The following is a 14,623-nucleotide window of genomic DNA, read 5'->3' as shown; positions in this document are numbered from 1 at the left end:
ATCTGGCCATCCAGGCATCCTGGGTACCAAGCACCTAATTTCTAGAACCTATTGGTGGCCTGGGTTGCTTAAAGACGTTAAGGCCTACGTCGCCGCTTGTGAAATTTGAGCTAGGTCTAAGACTCCCAATTCCCGACCTGCGGGCTTACTATGTACTTTGCCCATTCCCCAATGACCTTGGACCCATATCTCCATGGATTTTATCACCGAGCTACTTCCATCCCAAGGCAAGTCGGTGGTGTGGGTTGTAGTAGACCGCTTCAGTAAGATGTGCCACTTTGTACCCCTCAAGAAACTACCCAACGCCAAGACGTTAGCTACCTTGTTTGTCAAATACATCCTGCGTCTCCATGGGGTCCCAGTCAATATTGTTTCTGACAGAGGGGTACAATTTGTTTCATTATTTTGGAGAGCTTTCTGTAAGAAGCTGGAGATTGATCAGTCCTTTTCCTCGACCTTCCATCCTGAAACTAATGGCCAAACTGAGAGGACTAATCAGTCTCTAGAACAATACTTAAGGTGTTTTATCTCAAACTGTCAAAATGATTGGGTCTCATTCATTCCCCTCGCCAAATTTTCCCTTAATAACCTGGTCAGTAACTCGTCTGGGGTCTCCCCCTTCTTCTGTAATTTGGGTTTAATCCACGATTCTCCTCCGTTTCACCTGGTAGTTCCAACAATCCCGAGGTAGATGTCGTTCATCGGGAACTGTGCACAGTCTGGGCCCAGGTTCAGAAGAAACTTGAGGCATCCCAGAACATCCAAAAGACTCAGGCAGATAAAAGACGTTCAACGAACCCCCTATTTGTGGTCGGGGATCTGGTGTGGCTGTCTTCTAAAAATGTGCGCCTTAAAGTTCCATCCAAGAAATTTGCTCCCCGGTATATTGGACCGTACAAAATCATTGAAGTCCTCAACCCTGTCTCCTTTCGGCTGGAGTTACCCCCGTCTTTTCAGATACACAACGTGTTCCATGCCTCCCTATTGAAAAGCTGCTCCCCGTCCTTGGCTTCATCGAGGAAACCTCCGGTCCCTTTTCTCACTCCGGATAGGGTAGAATTCGAGGTAGCCAAGATTGTGGACAGCAGGATGATCCAAGGCTCCCTCCAGTACCTGGTCCATTGGAGAGGATACGGGCCTGAGGAGAGGACTTGAGTACCCGCCCGGGATGTTCATGCCGGTATGTTGCTCAGAAAGTTTAATCTTCGGTTCCCCAACAAGCCAGGCCCACCTAGGAAGGGTCCAGTGGCCCCTCATAAAAGGGGGGGTTCTGTAAAGGGTTTGCCAGACACAGGTTCTGTGTCGACGCCCGGGGTTAATCAGCCCTCATCAGCTCCAAGGTCTGCTAGGGTGACGCAATCTGTTACCACTCAGGCTTGCAGGCGGAGGAGAGGGAGAACCTATCACAGCCTGGCCTGACGGTTGTAGCTCCCGCCCTTGATCTATTTATACCCTCACTTGCAGCATGCTCCTTGCCTGTGATTGTCTGGTTTCCTGGCTCTGCGATTCCTGCTATTTACCCGATTGACCACTGTTACTTATTGACCCTGACTTGCCTGATTTTGCTACTACGTACTCCCCTGGTTTGATTCAGCTCGTTCAACACTTCCTGTTGCTCACGGTGTCTCCGTGGCAACTGCCACACCCCCCCTTGCTTCTGTGTGCTTTTGTCTTGTGTTGTCTGTCTTGCACTTACTGAGCATAGGGACCGTCGCCCAGTTGTACGCCGTCACTTAGGATCGGGCCGTGCAAGTAGGCAGGGACTGAGTTGCGGGTAGATTAGGGCTCACCTGTCCGTCTCCGTATCCCGATTCATTACAATAGGAGTCTAAGGGTGACGGAAGGCAAACAGATGGCACTTGTCTCAGCTATCCAGTAAAAAAACATACGTTAAACATATATTTCTTGTTTTAACATAGGAGTTTATGTGTGACGGATGGCGTTCATCACAGGCATCCATTTGAAATAGAAGGTTCTTTTTACATATAACATCTCGCCACATACCGCTCGGGATATGTCAGGTTTAGAGTTAAGAGGGGACACATCTTTATTTGGGCAGTCCCAAATGCAGCTCAGTCAAGTAAAATGTGGGCATTATGTGGATTTCATACAAATCTTTGTAGAGACTTTAAGATTAGAGATTACAATCTTGGCCTCCAGAGCCTTTCTCCTGACTTCGTCATATTTAATCTGTGAATCTTTTAGTTTTGAGATGATTATAGTAGGACAGTTTGCATATCAGAAAATTTTCTATTATGGAACAGGTTTTTCCCCATATGAAAGCAAATGTTTTATATGACCCATGTCTTTATATACAAAAAAATATATATATAGTTCTTAAAGAGAAAAGAAAGGAAACTGAAAACGGATGACTATGAAAAGGTGAGAACTTGCAAACATACATTCTAGGTGCTAATTATTGTGGTAAAGAGGACTGGTTATCTGGGTCATGTCTTGATAATGGCTTAGATAGATCTCAAACAGCAACTGTGTTTCATTTATTTTTGGCTCAATTGCCTGTACGTAGCACTACATTTACTGGACTACTGAAACCAGTGTGCCATGCTTTAACATGTACTGTTTGTCTTACTGCTTGACCATTGTACCCTGTATAATAAAAAATAATCCTTTTAGCAATTTCCTATTTTTGAATCATGATTTTCTGCCCTTAGGGGCCGTTGTTGGCTGCATTTCATGTAAGAGTACTTGGAAGAAGTAAAGTGGATCTGTGGTATAAATTATTAAAGCATTCATGTTAACTTTTGCTGGATCAATCTACTGGAAGATGTCAATTGTAACTAGTGTGGACCTCAAGTGAATATAAAAAGGATATAAACATTATTTTCTTTTAAGTGAACTTTCATGAATAAGCACTGTAAAGGGGTTGTGAAGAGTGGCTACAAAGAATGTATTTTACTCTGAAAAACCTGTCCTGTATTACAAAGACCACCCATTGACTTGAATGGGCACTGTGTAATGCTCAATTTCTCCTGTTGTGGCGCCGCTGGGAAATTTAAAAACTTACTGCCAGGTTTTTCCACATATTCCAGCTGATATCCGCGGCTCCCAGCAAGGGGACACTTTGTGAGCAGCTTACTATCAAAGGTCCTGTCAAGTTCAGTGGCTAAAAGGATCAGGCAGGATGGTGCAAACAGCAAGAATAATCAAGTAATAGTCCAAGTCTGGTACACAGAATAAATGGCAATACGTAGTTACATGAGGCAGAGACGTGGTCAGGAAACAGTTAATGTTTGGTAAATAAATAAACAGCAATTGGTGGTAACGTGAGTCAGGCAGGAAGCTCAATATTCTGGCAAGGAGGTACTGCAAGGTCTAGGCTTATATAGGAGCCAGAATAGTGAGACCAATCAAGGTAATGGCATCTAGAGAGGCAGAAATCAAAGAAAAGCTAGACCGTAAATCCCGCACTGGAGCTTTACAATAGTACCAGTGGCTCAACGAGAGGATTTGGTGCCAGGTACACATGAGTTTCTGGTTTAAAAGCCTAACAGGACGCTCCTAACAAGTAGGGATTATCCAAGGTGCAAACTTCCCCCTAGAAATATTGTCGTTTCCTTAACACAAGACAGCATGATTATTTAAAGTATAGCTCTTAAATTGAAATTACAACTACAATATTAAAAGTAGCTCTTTTGATGGCTAATTCCTAATATATTTATTAAGTTCTTCTGTTTTCCATAGATGTGCTGCATGTTATGAAAAAACGGTAAAATCTTGACACAGCACATGCACTATTTCCTTAGCTATTGTATTCATTTCTATTCTGTACAATGTGCAACATGGACCTAAGGAGGTCAATCTGTAATATATCATATATAGAAAGATGATGATCTAGTGAAAATATATATTGTTGACCTTCCCAGTACCCTGGTACTGTATAATTTTGTTCTTTATTTTAAACATAGGGCACACATTATGCTTTTAAACATAATATAATACATTTTCATATACTGTCCCACAATAGAAAAACAATCAATTTTGAAACTGTTTTTTATTTTTTTAGACCAATGAATTTGGAATGTTTACCCCGCCCCAGGAGTAAATGGTTTCTGATCCAGACAAAACAAGCCTACGCAAAATAGGCCATAAATTGTTAACTATTACTGCACTACAATTATGATTTCTTAATATTTGTGTTCTTTAGCATTTCATATTTCTATGTAAATTCCTATTTGTATTTCACTCTAGCTGAAAAAAAGAAAGGTGAATTGGAAATTTGATAATTTGCCAGAAAGCTGCAGAAATCAAAGATGCTAATTACCTGATTAACTCAGGACAGAGGGAACACACACAAATGGCTAGTTTATGTTTTCAGCAGGACCTATAACTATCCCTTAATGACCATTCAATTTCCGAAACAGTGAAAGGGTCTCATGTGAACATCTTTTGAGGGTAAGGGAAAGATTTATCAAAGCCTGTGAAATGATCAAAGAAATAGAGTTCACATTAATATTTATCAAAGAAATGCTGGGAGCCGCATGTAAGATCTGGAAGAAGAGCAAATCATGTTGTTAATAAAGCCATGGTTGAAATACCTGGAGGTGAACTACGGGTAGATATCGTTGTTACCACAGTTTTTACAAAATTAATGAAATCCTCCCTAAAATGAAAGCAGGCTCATTATTACTTCTGTTATTTATGTTACTTCAAAAATGATTTCTTATATATGTAATATATAATTTATTATTATTATATACATATATTATACATAATGTTTTATAACAATAATAAATGCCACAGTGCCCTCAAAAACCAGCACCTGTGCCCCCGCCAGTTACAGTCTCGAAATAAAGGTGCCAGGCACATCCTCCTTCGACAGTCCGCCACAAAACTAATAATAAAATGACAGCCGCAGTGCCCCCACTAACATATTCAGTCATAGTGCTCCCATAAGAGAAACAGCCACAGTGCCATATATCAGAGGCAGCCACACATAGACATTTACTCTCTTGGAATCTATGCATGTGTGTCTATAACACCGACCAGATCTTTGCTTTTGTGCTCTACAATTTCTTCTGTTGATTTCCAGTATTACACATACCAGAGAGGCAGCATTGGGGTCAAATTGCACACCACAAAAGCCAGCCCTGAGTAACATTGATACATCGTTGGCTATCCTCCATAATTTTTTTCTAACAATATAAACTGCTATATTTCAAATTATTCTTTATCTTATTGTGCTACAAGGCCACTCTCTATGATGACTGAAATATAAACATTAAAGAATAAACACTGGTGTTCCTCAAATTACTCTCTTAATCCAGGCTATGCCAAATTTCATGTTCTTGGTGGAATTATTTTTATGAAACTATGATTTGCTGTGTCAAATGTAACCATGCTATTTAACCAAGTCTACAATTTTGTGTAAAATTTTAACGCTCCAGAATCCCCTCGCCTTCTCGCAGCAGTCACGCAATGGTGCTCGGTTGTCTGCCGCTGGTACCACTGAATCATTTTAACCTGCTGGTATCCTTAGGGCGGGTTCTCACATAGCATAAACAGTGCAAAATTTCCAATATAGAAATCTGTGTGGAAAATCCACAGCATTTACAGTAGCAGCAAAGTGTTCTCACTTCTCATGAATGTGCTGTGAAAAAAACACGCAGCGAAAAGTTCATAAATTGACCTGAGGTGCGGATTTTAAATCCACAGCATTTCAACTTATGCTGCATTTTCGTTTCTTTGCTATTGTGGGTTTTCCTCATGTAAAACTTGCAAAATATAGCCAAGTATCACAACTTTTGCAGTGGAAACTCAGAACAGAATGCAGGAAAGAAAAAACCTTATACTTATCACCTGGGCATTGTCATAGCGACGGTATCTTCTGTTCTTCTTCCAGGCCGGCCTCCCAGGAGGAAGTTTTATCCCATGTGACTGCTCCAGCCAGTCAAAGGCTGCAGTGGTCACATGGGCTGATGGTCATCACGGGAGGCCGTACCGCATGTTAACAGAGGAATGCGTCACCATGACCACGGCCAGGGTAAGTTGAACAATGTGGCGCGCTTTTTCGGACAGAATGTGCTGCGGTTTCTACGTCGGATATGCCACAAAGTTTTACGCTGCGTATCCGACCCGTGCAAACATAGCCTTAGTCTGAACTAGGCTTCCCAGGATTCCTTGAACATGTGACCACATCCTGCTCCTAGAGTTTGTGCGGTTTAACTCTCTGTGCTGTATTGCATCGCAGCGATACCTTTCATTGGCCTCTTCCATCATGGTCTTTCAGGTGTGCTATTTTAAATCAGCCTGGGCCTTCACGCATTGTCTAATTGTAGTTGCTTCTATTTCAGTTTCTTACCACTGCCTCAAGTCTCCTGATTCCTGTGCTGATACATGTGGTGCTTCTAGTCCAGCTCATCTGTTTTTGCTGTGTACAGCTGCCAGTGCCAAACTGTTGAAACCACTAGAATCCATATCTCCAGCCTTGTGTGACTTTACAATCAGAATCTAACTAGAGAGCATGTTCTGCCTACAAGTTCCGGAGATTTGAATTTGGTGCAACTACTATATTCTTTTTTTTCTATTGCAAAAAAAAAACCGGGAACAGATCCCAGTATGGCCACCCTAGTCCAATATTTGCCAGTCTACAGGGCTCCTTTGGTATACAAGTTTGGGACATTTAAGGATTTGTATATTTGCACTACTGGAGCACTGGACTTACCATTATGCCCTGTCTGAATATATACTCATACAGTACTTGTTGTTCTCTATTATATTTTACATAGCTTTTAGAATGCAATATATGTATTTATATATCTATACTGTATAGTCACACATTACATTTAATGCCTGAAGATCCAAAAATATATACAGTAAAGTAAATGGAATTGCTTGTGATGTGATTCAGTCTCAAATGTTTAAATGCAATTTGGCTTCACATAGTCACCTCTAACATAAAATTCTAAAATCAACTAGATGGCACTGTTAATAGGAGTCTTTTGCACTCATTCAGGAAATATGCTTGAAGTATATATTGCAAAATACACCGGGTTTTGAAAAGGATAATTAGACATGGCACTTTACTTATAATCACAATTTTGTTACACTGTCATTAATAGGGCTTCAATAAAACATAGTAAGTAATAAAAAGGCAATATATGCTCTATTTTAATCATAAGTACCAATAACACCGCACACATCTTAAATGAAGCAAATAAATGCAATCAGAGAGTAGAACTTGAAACTGCTGCAAAGCATGACAACATTCATTCTCGGATTTAGAGGAGAAAATAAAATTCTATTTGGTGATGCTCTCTTCAATCTACCTGTGCTAATAACTGCTGGTCCCTGTGGAAATTCATACATATGACATATTTTCAGCACAATGGTAGGTGATAAAAGCAGTGTAATCTTGTTGATAGCATTCAACTTTTTCATTTTTCACTACACTTTATTTCTCAGTTGAGGAAACATATTTTAAACATTAGCTATTTGTGTAATGCTGTAAAATTGTTTATTAGATAAGCTGTGCATAAAAAGTATAAAACTAGATTTACCAGTCACACTAACACAGTAAATAAAGGTTGTGTCATCCAATGCAAGCAATTACACTCATGAAAGTTATTAGTGGGGAGCAGAAGTGCCCATATGTATTTATTTTCTATTGAAAACATTGGTGTAGGAGATAGGGATTGCGATTTTCTGAATTTTTAGGAATATTACAAGTGTGGGAATTTATACCGGCTACAGAATTCTGAGTGATCTACCAGTGGACCAGGAACATGTTCTGTAAATGGTGTTCGAAGAAAGTTATTTACAGCCCTTGCTTATCTTCCATGCCTTCTATATATATGAGTGTGTTGCTTCTCCACTCTGCCCTGTTCAGGGCTAGAGTGTAAATTAACCATTAGGGACTGTTCGAATCCCTGTCTAATTTGCCACTGAGCATTTCACTAGAAAAAAATGATGGCATGCATACTAAAACACAAATCTACGTGTGAGGCAGTTTTCCAATTTCTGTGTGCAAGCCAGCAGGAAAACAGTCTGGTGGCCTAATATCAAGATCTACTGGTCCCTGCATAGAAGTCTACTAGTAGATCGCAAGCTACTATCCGGCCACCACGGGTATAGTGCATTGGTTATGGTAGTCAAGAACTCAATAGAGTACAAAAAGACTCAGCTAAGCAAACTATTGCTTATGCAATTGCGTGTTATAGTTCGGCCTAAAATCTCCTCAGGCTAAGCTTATTTGCAGTCTGCCAACATTTTCTTAAATGCACATCTGTGAGTGTGTGCTCCTGTTTAATAGACACAAGAGATTGCGTCCACACAGTGTGATCAATAGGAGCACTCATATAGGACTGCTGCTAATCTCGTGAAATCATGTAGCTACCAAAATACATTGGCTCTTTTTGATGAAGAGTACGTTGCCAAGTCTTCTCGTTTCTGTACTGATAAATATCACTGTAATAACAGGAAGTTACGTGCAAACAGACTCTGGCAGCTCACAAGAAACATACTGCCGGTCGATGAAGAAAGGGTGTATATGAGTGGGCAGCAGGTACTGTGAGTATACACTGCGCCATTCAATTCTGCACTGTAGCTACCATTCATGGGGCATTGTAGTCAGCCCTGTTATGGTGTCCTGTATGTTTTGAGGGCAACTTGACGGGCAGACTTGTGAGGACATACTGGCTGGCACTCTCAGGGCTTGCCCACACTTAACAGATATTCTGCGGAAAATTTCTGCAGGATTTCCACATCAAGTAGCAGACAATCCGCTGCAGAAAATCCGAACCATTTCATGTGTTTATTACTGCGGAGAATAGTGCAGATTTTTGCTGCGATTTTTGGTGCATTTTTTTTTTCAAGGGCTGTGCGATTGTGATATTTCTTCTTCCTGTGATATCATTTCCATCCAATGTAAGAAATTTTGCAGCATTTCCACAAATACATAGGAAATCAGTCCACTTTCCACAGCAATAATAATTGACATGCTGCGGAAATAAAATGACCCACCACAGGTGAATTTCTGGACAGAATTTTTCCACAGCATGTGTATGACATTTGTTAAATTATACCCATTTTTCTGCTACTCTATTCCGATTCATATTTTCCGTCCACAATTCTGGACGAAAAACATGCAGCAATTCCGTTACGTGTGGCCAAGTCCTTATATGTGCATTGTGCTATTTTGTGGCTGGCATTAATGTATTAACACTATGGGTGGTTCTATTATATGGGCATTGTTTCTTGTACTATTATATAGTCCCTAAGAATAGTTCTTATCATATTGACCTGTGAATGCAATATACATTGGCAGTATTTGTAATGACGGGGGGTAGGGAAACGGACAAGTGAGCCCTAGTCTACCCGCCACTCTGTCCCTGCCTACTTGCAACGACCCGCCCTAGGCGACGGGGTACAACTGGGCGGCGGTCCCTGCGCTCAATAAGTGCATGACAAACACAACAAACATACAAGGGAATACAAGCAAGGGAAAGGGGCAGTTGCCCACGGCAACACCGTGAGCAACCAGAGTGGTGAACGAGCCGAGTCAAGCCAAGAGTGTGCGATGTACCAAACGAAGAGCAGAAGAGTAGTCAGTAAGCCAGGGTCTGTATGGAGCAGGATCAAAATAGAAGGAGCTGTAGCTGGGCCAGGAAACCACACGAGAAGAATCACAAGCACCGAGGGACAGGAAGGGCAGGCTTAAATAGACCGAGGGCGGGAGCTAGCGGAGTCTGGCCAGGTTGCGATAGGCTCTCCCACTCCTAAGCCTGCCAGCCTGAGTGGTGGAAGCTGGAGTCAGTCTCAGGGATGTAGATTCAGGTGCTGACTGATTAATTATGGGAGTTAACCCCGAAACTGTGCCTGGCAGATCCTTTACAGTATTGTACAAACTTTGCTAGGTTTGCCATTGCCATTAAAAGAGTTTGCTCCACCCCTACAGAAACCCTAAAATGTTCTCTCAATCAGATAAGGCTAAAGATATGGTCTCTAAAAGGTTTAACTGTTTTATTTATGCATCACTAGCTTTTAGTAAAAAATAAAAAATAAATTAGACAAAGGGGTAAAGGGAATGTTGTATATGAACACATTTTTATGTAACATTAGTTCTTCTATAATTTAACTGAAAGGCTTATTAACAGTCGGGAAATTGCAAATATGAATGTGTGACATTCATAGAAACTAACATTAAATAGGTTTTTCTTTTGTAGGGACAGAAAAACCTAAGCAAAAGAAAATATGTATGCCTGTCATATTTGTATATTGTAGCTCAAGATCCTGAGGCATATAAGAAACAGAGCTATCATCTTGCATTTAATAATACGTGCAAAAAAGTCATGCAGCTATAAACATTATATGCTGGTGTCAGTCTGGATATATGCAAACATTTCACTTTTATTTCAGATTCTTAACGGATAACTGCCACATGTACACATGATGTGACAGGTCTTCATTATTATGACAAGACACTCTTCTAAGACACAAAGCTGTTATTACACAGTTTTCAGATTATCTGAAGTAAAATTGAATATTTATTGAGTACTGTATAAGATTACGTTCTTTACATGTGGAGTTACAGCAATGCACGGACTTGAAGACTGAACAGATCTTTCCAGAATAACATAGAAATGCAATATTATAGGACTATTGGTAACTATGTGATGTTTAGCTAGCAATTCAATCTAACAAGACCTTTTCCTCACTCTTGCTAAGTATATATATATATATATATATATATATATATATATATATATATATATATATATATATATATTATCGTGCATACATGACCCATGTGATTAGTGTATGTAACGATAATTAGAAGTCCTAGTATTTTAAACTGCACATTTGGATATAATAAGAAACCATCTCACATGCCAAAAGATTAATTCTGAAAGGGCCAGTGAACGGATATCCTCAGGGATTGTCAAAGTAAATTGGTTTCTTGTAGTTTTATAGGTTTCATGTCCCCAGAGGTGCAATTTGAAACTCCCAGGCCCCAATGCAAAATCTGTAGTGAGGGGCCCCCAAAAATTATGTGCTCCCATGTGGCAGAGGGGCCTATGAGCTCCCTCAGGCACCAGGGCCTGGGTGTGACTGCTCACGTCTGTAGTTCTTATAGTGGAAGTGCCTGTGAGGCGTGACTGACTGGGGAACGTTGAGAGACAGTGCCCTTAATATACGTAACCCTTGAGAGTCAGGAAGCGGTGAAGGGTAACGCTAAGCAGTCGCGAAAAGGGGGTACCCATGAGAAATAGCAAATTGTGGCTGAGAGTCCAATCCCTTAAAGACTGCAACTCTTGAGATGCAGGGGCAGTGCCAGATGGAGGAACAGGTCCCTATAGGACAAGGTCAAAATGGGTGAGAAAATACCCTGAGTGCAGAGAGAGAGAGTGATCTCTGACGAAAAGGCGAGAAAAATGTGGGAGAAGTGTGGTCTCGAGATGACAAATGGAGACCTGTAGGGTGAGATATTTCTGATTGATTGAAAGTTTTATCTGGTTAGGCATTTTGTACGATTTAGGATAGTGTGCCTCTTTATGTGTTGTAGCCAACAAGATTGTGTGCCTCTTCAGAGAGTTTTTTGTGTGAACAAGTGAGTGAATGGTATGAATGCATCGTTGACCAGCGGTTTCTATAAAGGCAAAAGTGGCCTGCGTGGAGCTAAAGAAGTAGTAGTAGTGGTAGTTAGTAGTAGTAGTAGTAGTAGTAGTAGTAGTAGTAGGTAGTAATCTGCGTGACAGTTGTTTGCTTGGTATGAAAGGATGAATGTGTATTAGGTCCAGAATGTTTAAAGAGGCTCTGTCACCAGATTTTGCAACCCCTATCTGCTATTGCAGCAGATAGGCGCTGCAATGTAGATTACAGTAACGTTTTTATTTTTAAAAAACAAGCATTTTTGGCCAAGTTATGACCATTTTTTGTAGTTTTGCAAATGAGGTTTGCAAAAGTCCAAGTGGGTGTGTTTAAAAGTAAAAGTCCAAGTGGGCGTGTATTATGTGCGTACATCGGGGCGTTTTTAATACTTTTACTAGCTGGGCGCTCTGAAGAGAAGTATCATCCACTTCTCTTCAGAACGCCCAGCTTCTGGCAGTGCAGATCTGTGACGTCACTCACAGGTCCTGCATCGTGTCGGCCACATCGGCACCAGAGGCTACAGTTGATTCTGCAGCAGCATCAGCGTTTGCAGGTAAGTCGAATCAAAAATGCTCGTTTTTTAAAAATAAAAACGTTACTGTAATCTACATTGCAGCGCCTATCTGCTGCAATAGCAGATAGGGGTTGCAAAATCTGGTGACAGAGCCTCTTTAAGCGCCCTTGCCCTCCAGAGTGACCAGCAGCCTGCAAGCGAAAGCACCACCTGGAGTGAACTGCATCCACAAAGATTATTTTGCTCTTTGTAGAGTGATCTGTAACCTCAACCCTTTTGTGCCAGTATAATTGTGGTCAAGTTCAGTAAAGATATTGGTTGAACTGTTAGGGTATGTTCACACAACCTATTTTCAGACGCAATTCAGGCGTTTTACGTCTCGAATTACGCCTGAAAAGACGGCTCCATTACGTCTGCAAACAATATTCTGTTCAGACGAGTTGTAATTTTACGCGTCGCTGTCAAAAGACGGCGCGTAAAAATACGCCCGTGTCAAAGAAGTGCATGTCACTTCTTGGGACGTTTTTGGAGCCGTTTTTCATTGACTCCAATGAAAAACAACTCCAATTACGTCCCTAAAAGACGCCGCGAAAAACGCGAGTACTTGCAAAAATGTCTGAAATTCAGGAGCTGTTTTCGCCTGAAAACAGCTCTGTAATTTCAGACGTATTTTGCGTTTGCGTGTGAACATACCCTTATGGTTTGCGATCCATTTATAAAAGGAAAATGCATCTACTCTCGCATCTGACTCCTACAGTCCTGGCCAAACGTTTTGAGGCAGATACAAATTTTGGTTTTCACAAAGTTTGCTGCTTCAGTTTTTAGATCTTTTAGTGGGATGTTCCTATGTTTACTGAAGTACAATTATCAGCATTTCATAAATTTTTCAACTTTTATTGACAAATACATCAAGTTTATGCAAAGTCTCAATATTTAGAGTACTGATCCTTCTTTTTCAAAACTTCTGCAATTTTGCCCTGGCATGAATATCAGCTTCTGGGCCAAATCCTGACTGATCGCAAACCATACTTGCCTAATTAGTGCTTGGGGTTTTTCACAATTTCTGTATTTTTGTTTGTCCACCCACTTTTTCAGTATTGACCAAAGGTTCTCAATGGGATTGAGATCTGGGGAGTTTCCTGGCCATGGACCAAAAATTTAAATGTTTTGTTCACCGAGCCACTTAGCTATCACTTTTGCCTTGTGACATTGTGCGCCATCATGCTGGAAAAATCACCAAATTGCTCCTGGAACTTTGGGAGAGGTTGCTCTTGGAGGATGTTTAAATACCATTCTTTATTCTTGGAAGTGTTGTTTGGCAAAATTGTGTGTGAGCCCACTTCCTTGGATGAAAAGCAACCCCACACATGAATGGTCTCAGGATGCTTTACTGTTGGCATGACACAGGACTCATGGTAGTGCTCACCTTTTCTTCTCCGGACAATCATTCTTCCAGATGTCCCAAACAGTCCGAAGGGGCCATCATCAGAGAAAATAACTTTACCCCAGTCCACTACAGTCCAAAACCTGTACTTCCTGCAGAATGTCAGCCTGTACTTGATATTTCTCTTGTAGACAAGCTCTGCACTGGTGTTAGTAGCTGACTGCTCTTTAGGCAGGGCCGGCCTTAGGTTATATGGCACCCTGTGCAAAATTATCTTTCGGCGCCCCACCCCATCATAAAAAACATGCCCCATAAAAAAAAGTATAATCCCCCCCCACAGTATAATGCCCCTTTAGTGCCCCCATACAGTATAATAATATTTAATATAATATATCATAACCCTTTCAAGGACAAAGTATTTTGTACTCTAATTGTGCCCACACAGTATGTTGCCACCTAAGTGCCACACACAGTATATTGCCCCCTATAGTGCACCTGCACAGTATAATGCCCCCTCCCCTGGTTGTCCCCCTTATAGATAGTGCCCCCTGTAGATTGTGCCATACAGCCTCCCTGTAGACAGTGCCTTAATCCCCCACCTCCCCCATGTAGACAATGCCATACAGCCCCCCACCTCCCCCTTGTAGACAGTGCCCCCAAGCAAACCAAATATTTACTCACCTTCGCCCCCGTCCCCACAACAAACTGAGCTGCTCCACAACACCGACAATGGGATCCTTGTGTAGGCCAGCATGATGCTGTAGCCTACTACAGAGTTTCACAACCTTTTCTGACTCGAGGCATCCCTGGAAAAAAATCAGCCCCCCCACTCACAGTAAAATGTCCATCAGCCCGCCACACACAGTAAAATGATCATCAACCCATCACTCACAGATGCCCCCTGTAGATAGTGCCACACAGCCCCCTTGTAGGTAGTGCCACACAGCCCTCTTGTAGGTAGTGCCACACATTTGCCTTGGAGGTAGGGCCACACAGTCCCCTTGTAGGTAGGGCCACACAGCCCCCTTGTAGGTAGGGCCACACAGCCCTCTTGTAGGTAGTGCCACACAGCCCCTTGTAGGTAGGGCCACACAGCCCTCTTGTAGGTAGGGCCACAC

The 14,623-nt window shown here is 41.5% G+C and overlaps 1 protein-coding gene across 1 annotated transcript in view; it reads right to left on the bottom strand.

Moving 5' to 3' along the window:
- Positions 1-14,623, bottom strand: part of NAALADL2 (N-acetylated alpha-linked acidic dipeptidase like 2) — a 710,493-nt gene that overhangs the window by 344,108 nt on the left and 351,762 nt on the right. The gene's annotated exons all lie outside the window — the stretch shown is intronic.

This window comes from Rhinoderma darwinii, chromosome 4 (assembly GCF_050947455.1).
Source record: "Rhinoderma darwinii isolate aRhiDar2 chromosome 4, aRhiDar2.hap1, whole genome shotgun sequence".
NCBI classification, from domain to species: Eukaryota; Metazoa; Chordata; class Amphibia; order Anura; family Rhinodermatidae; genus Rhinoderma; species Rhinoderma darwinii.
Note: the sequence above shows the minus strand (reverse complement) of the source record. Positions and strands in the feature narration are given on the sequence as shown.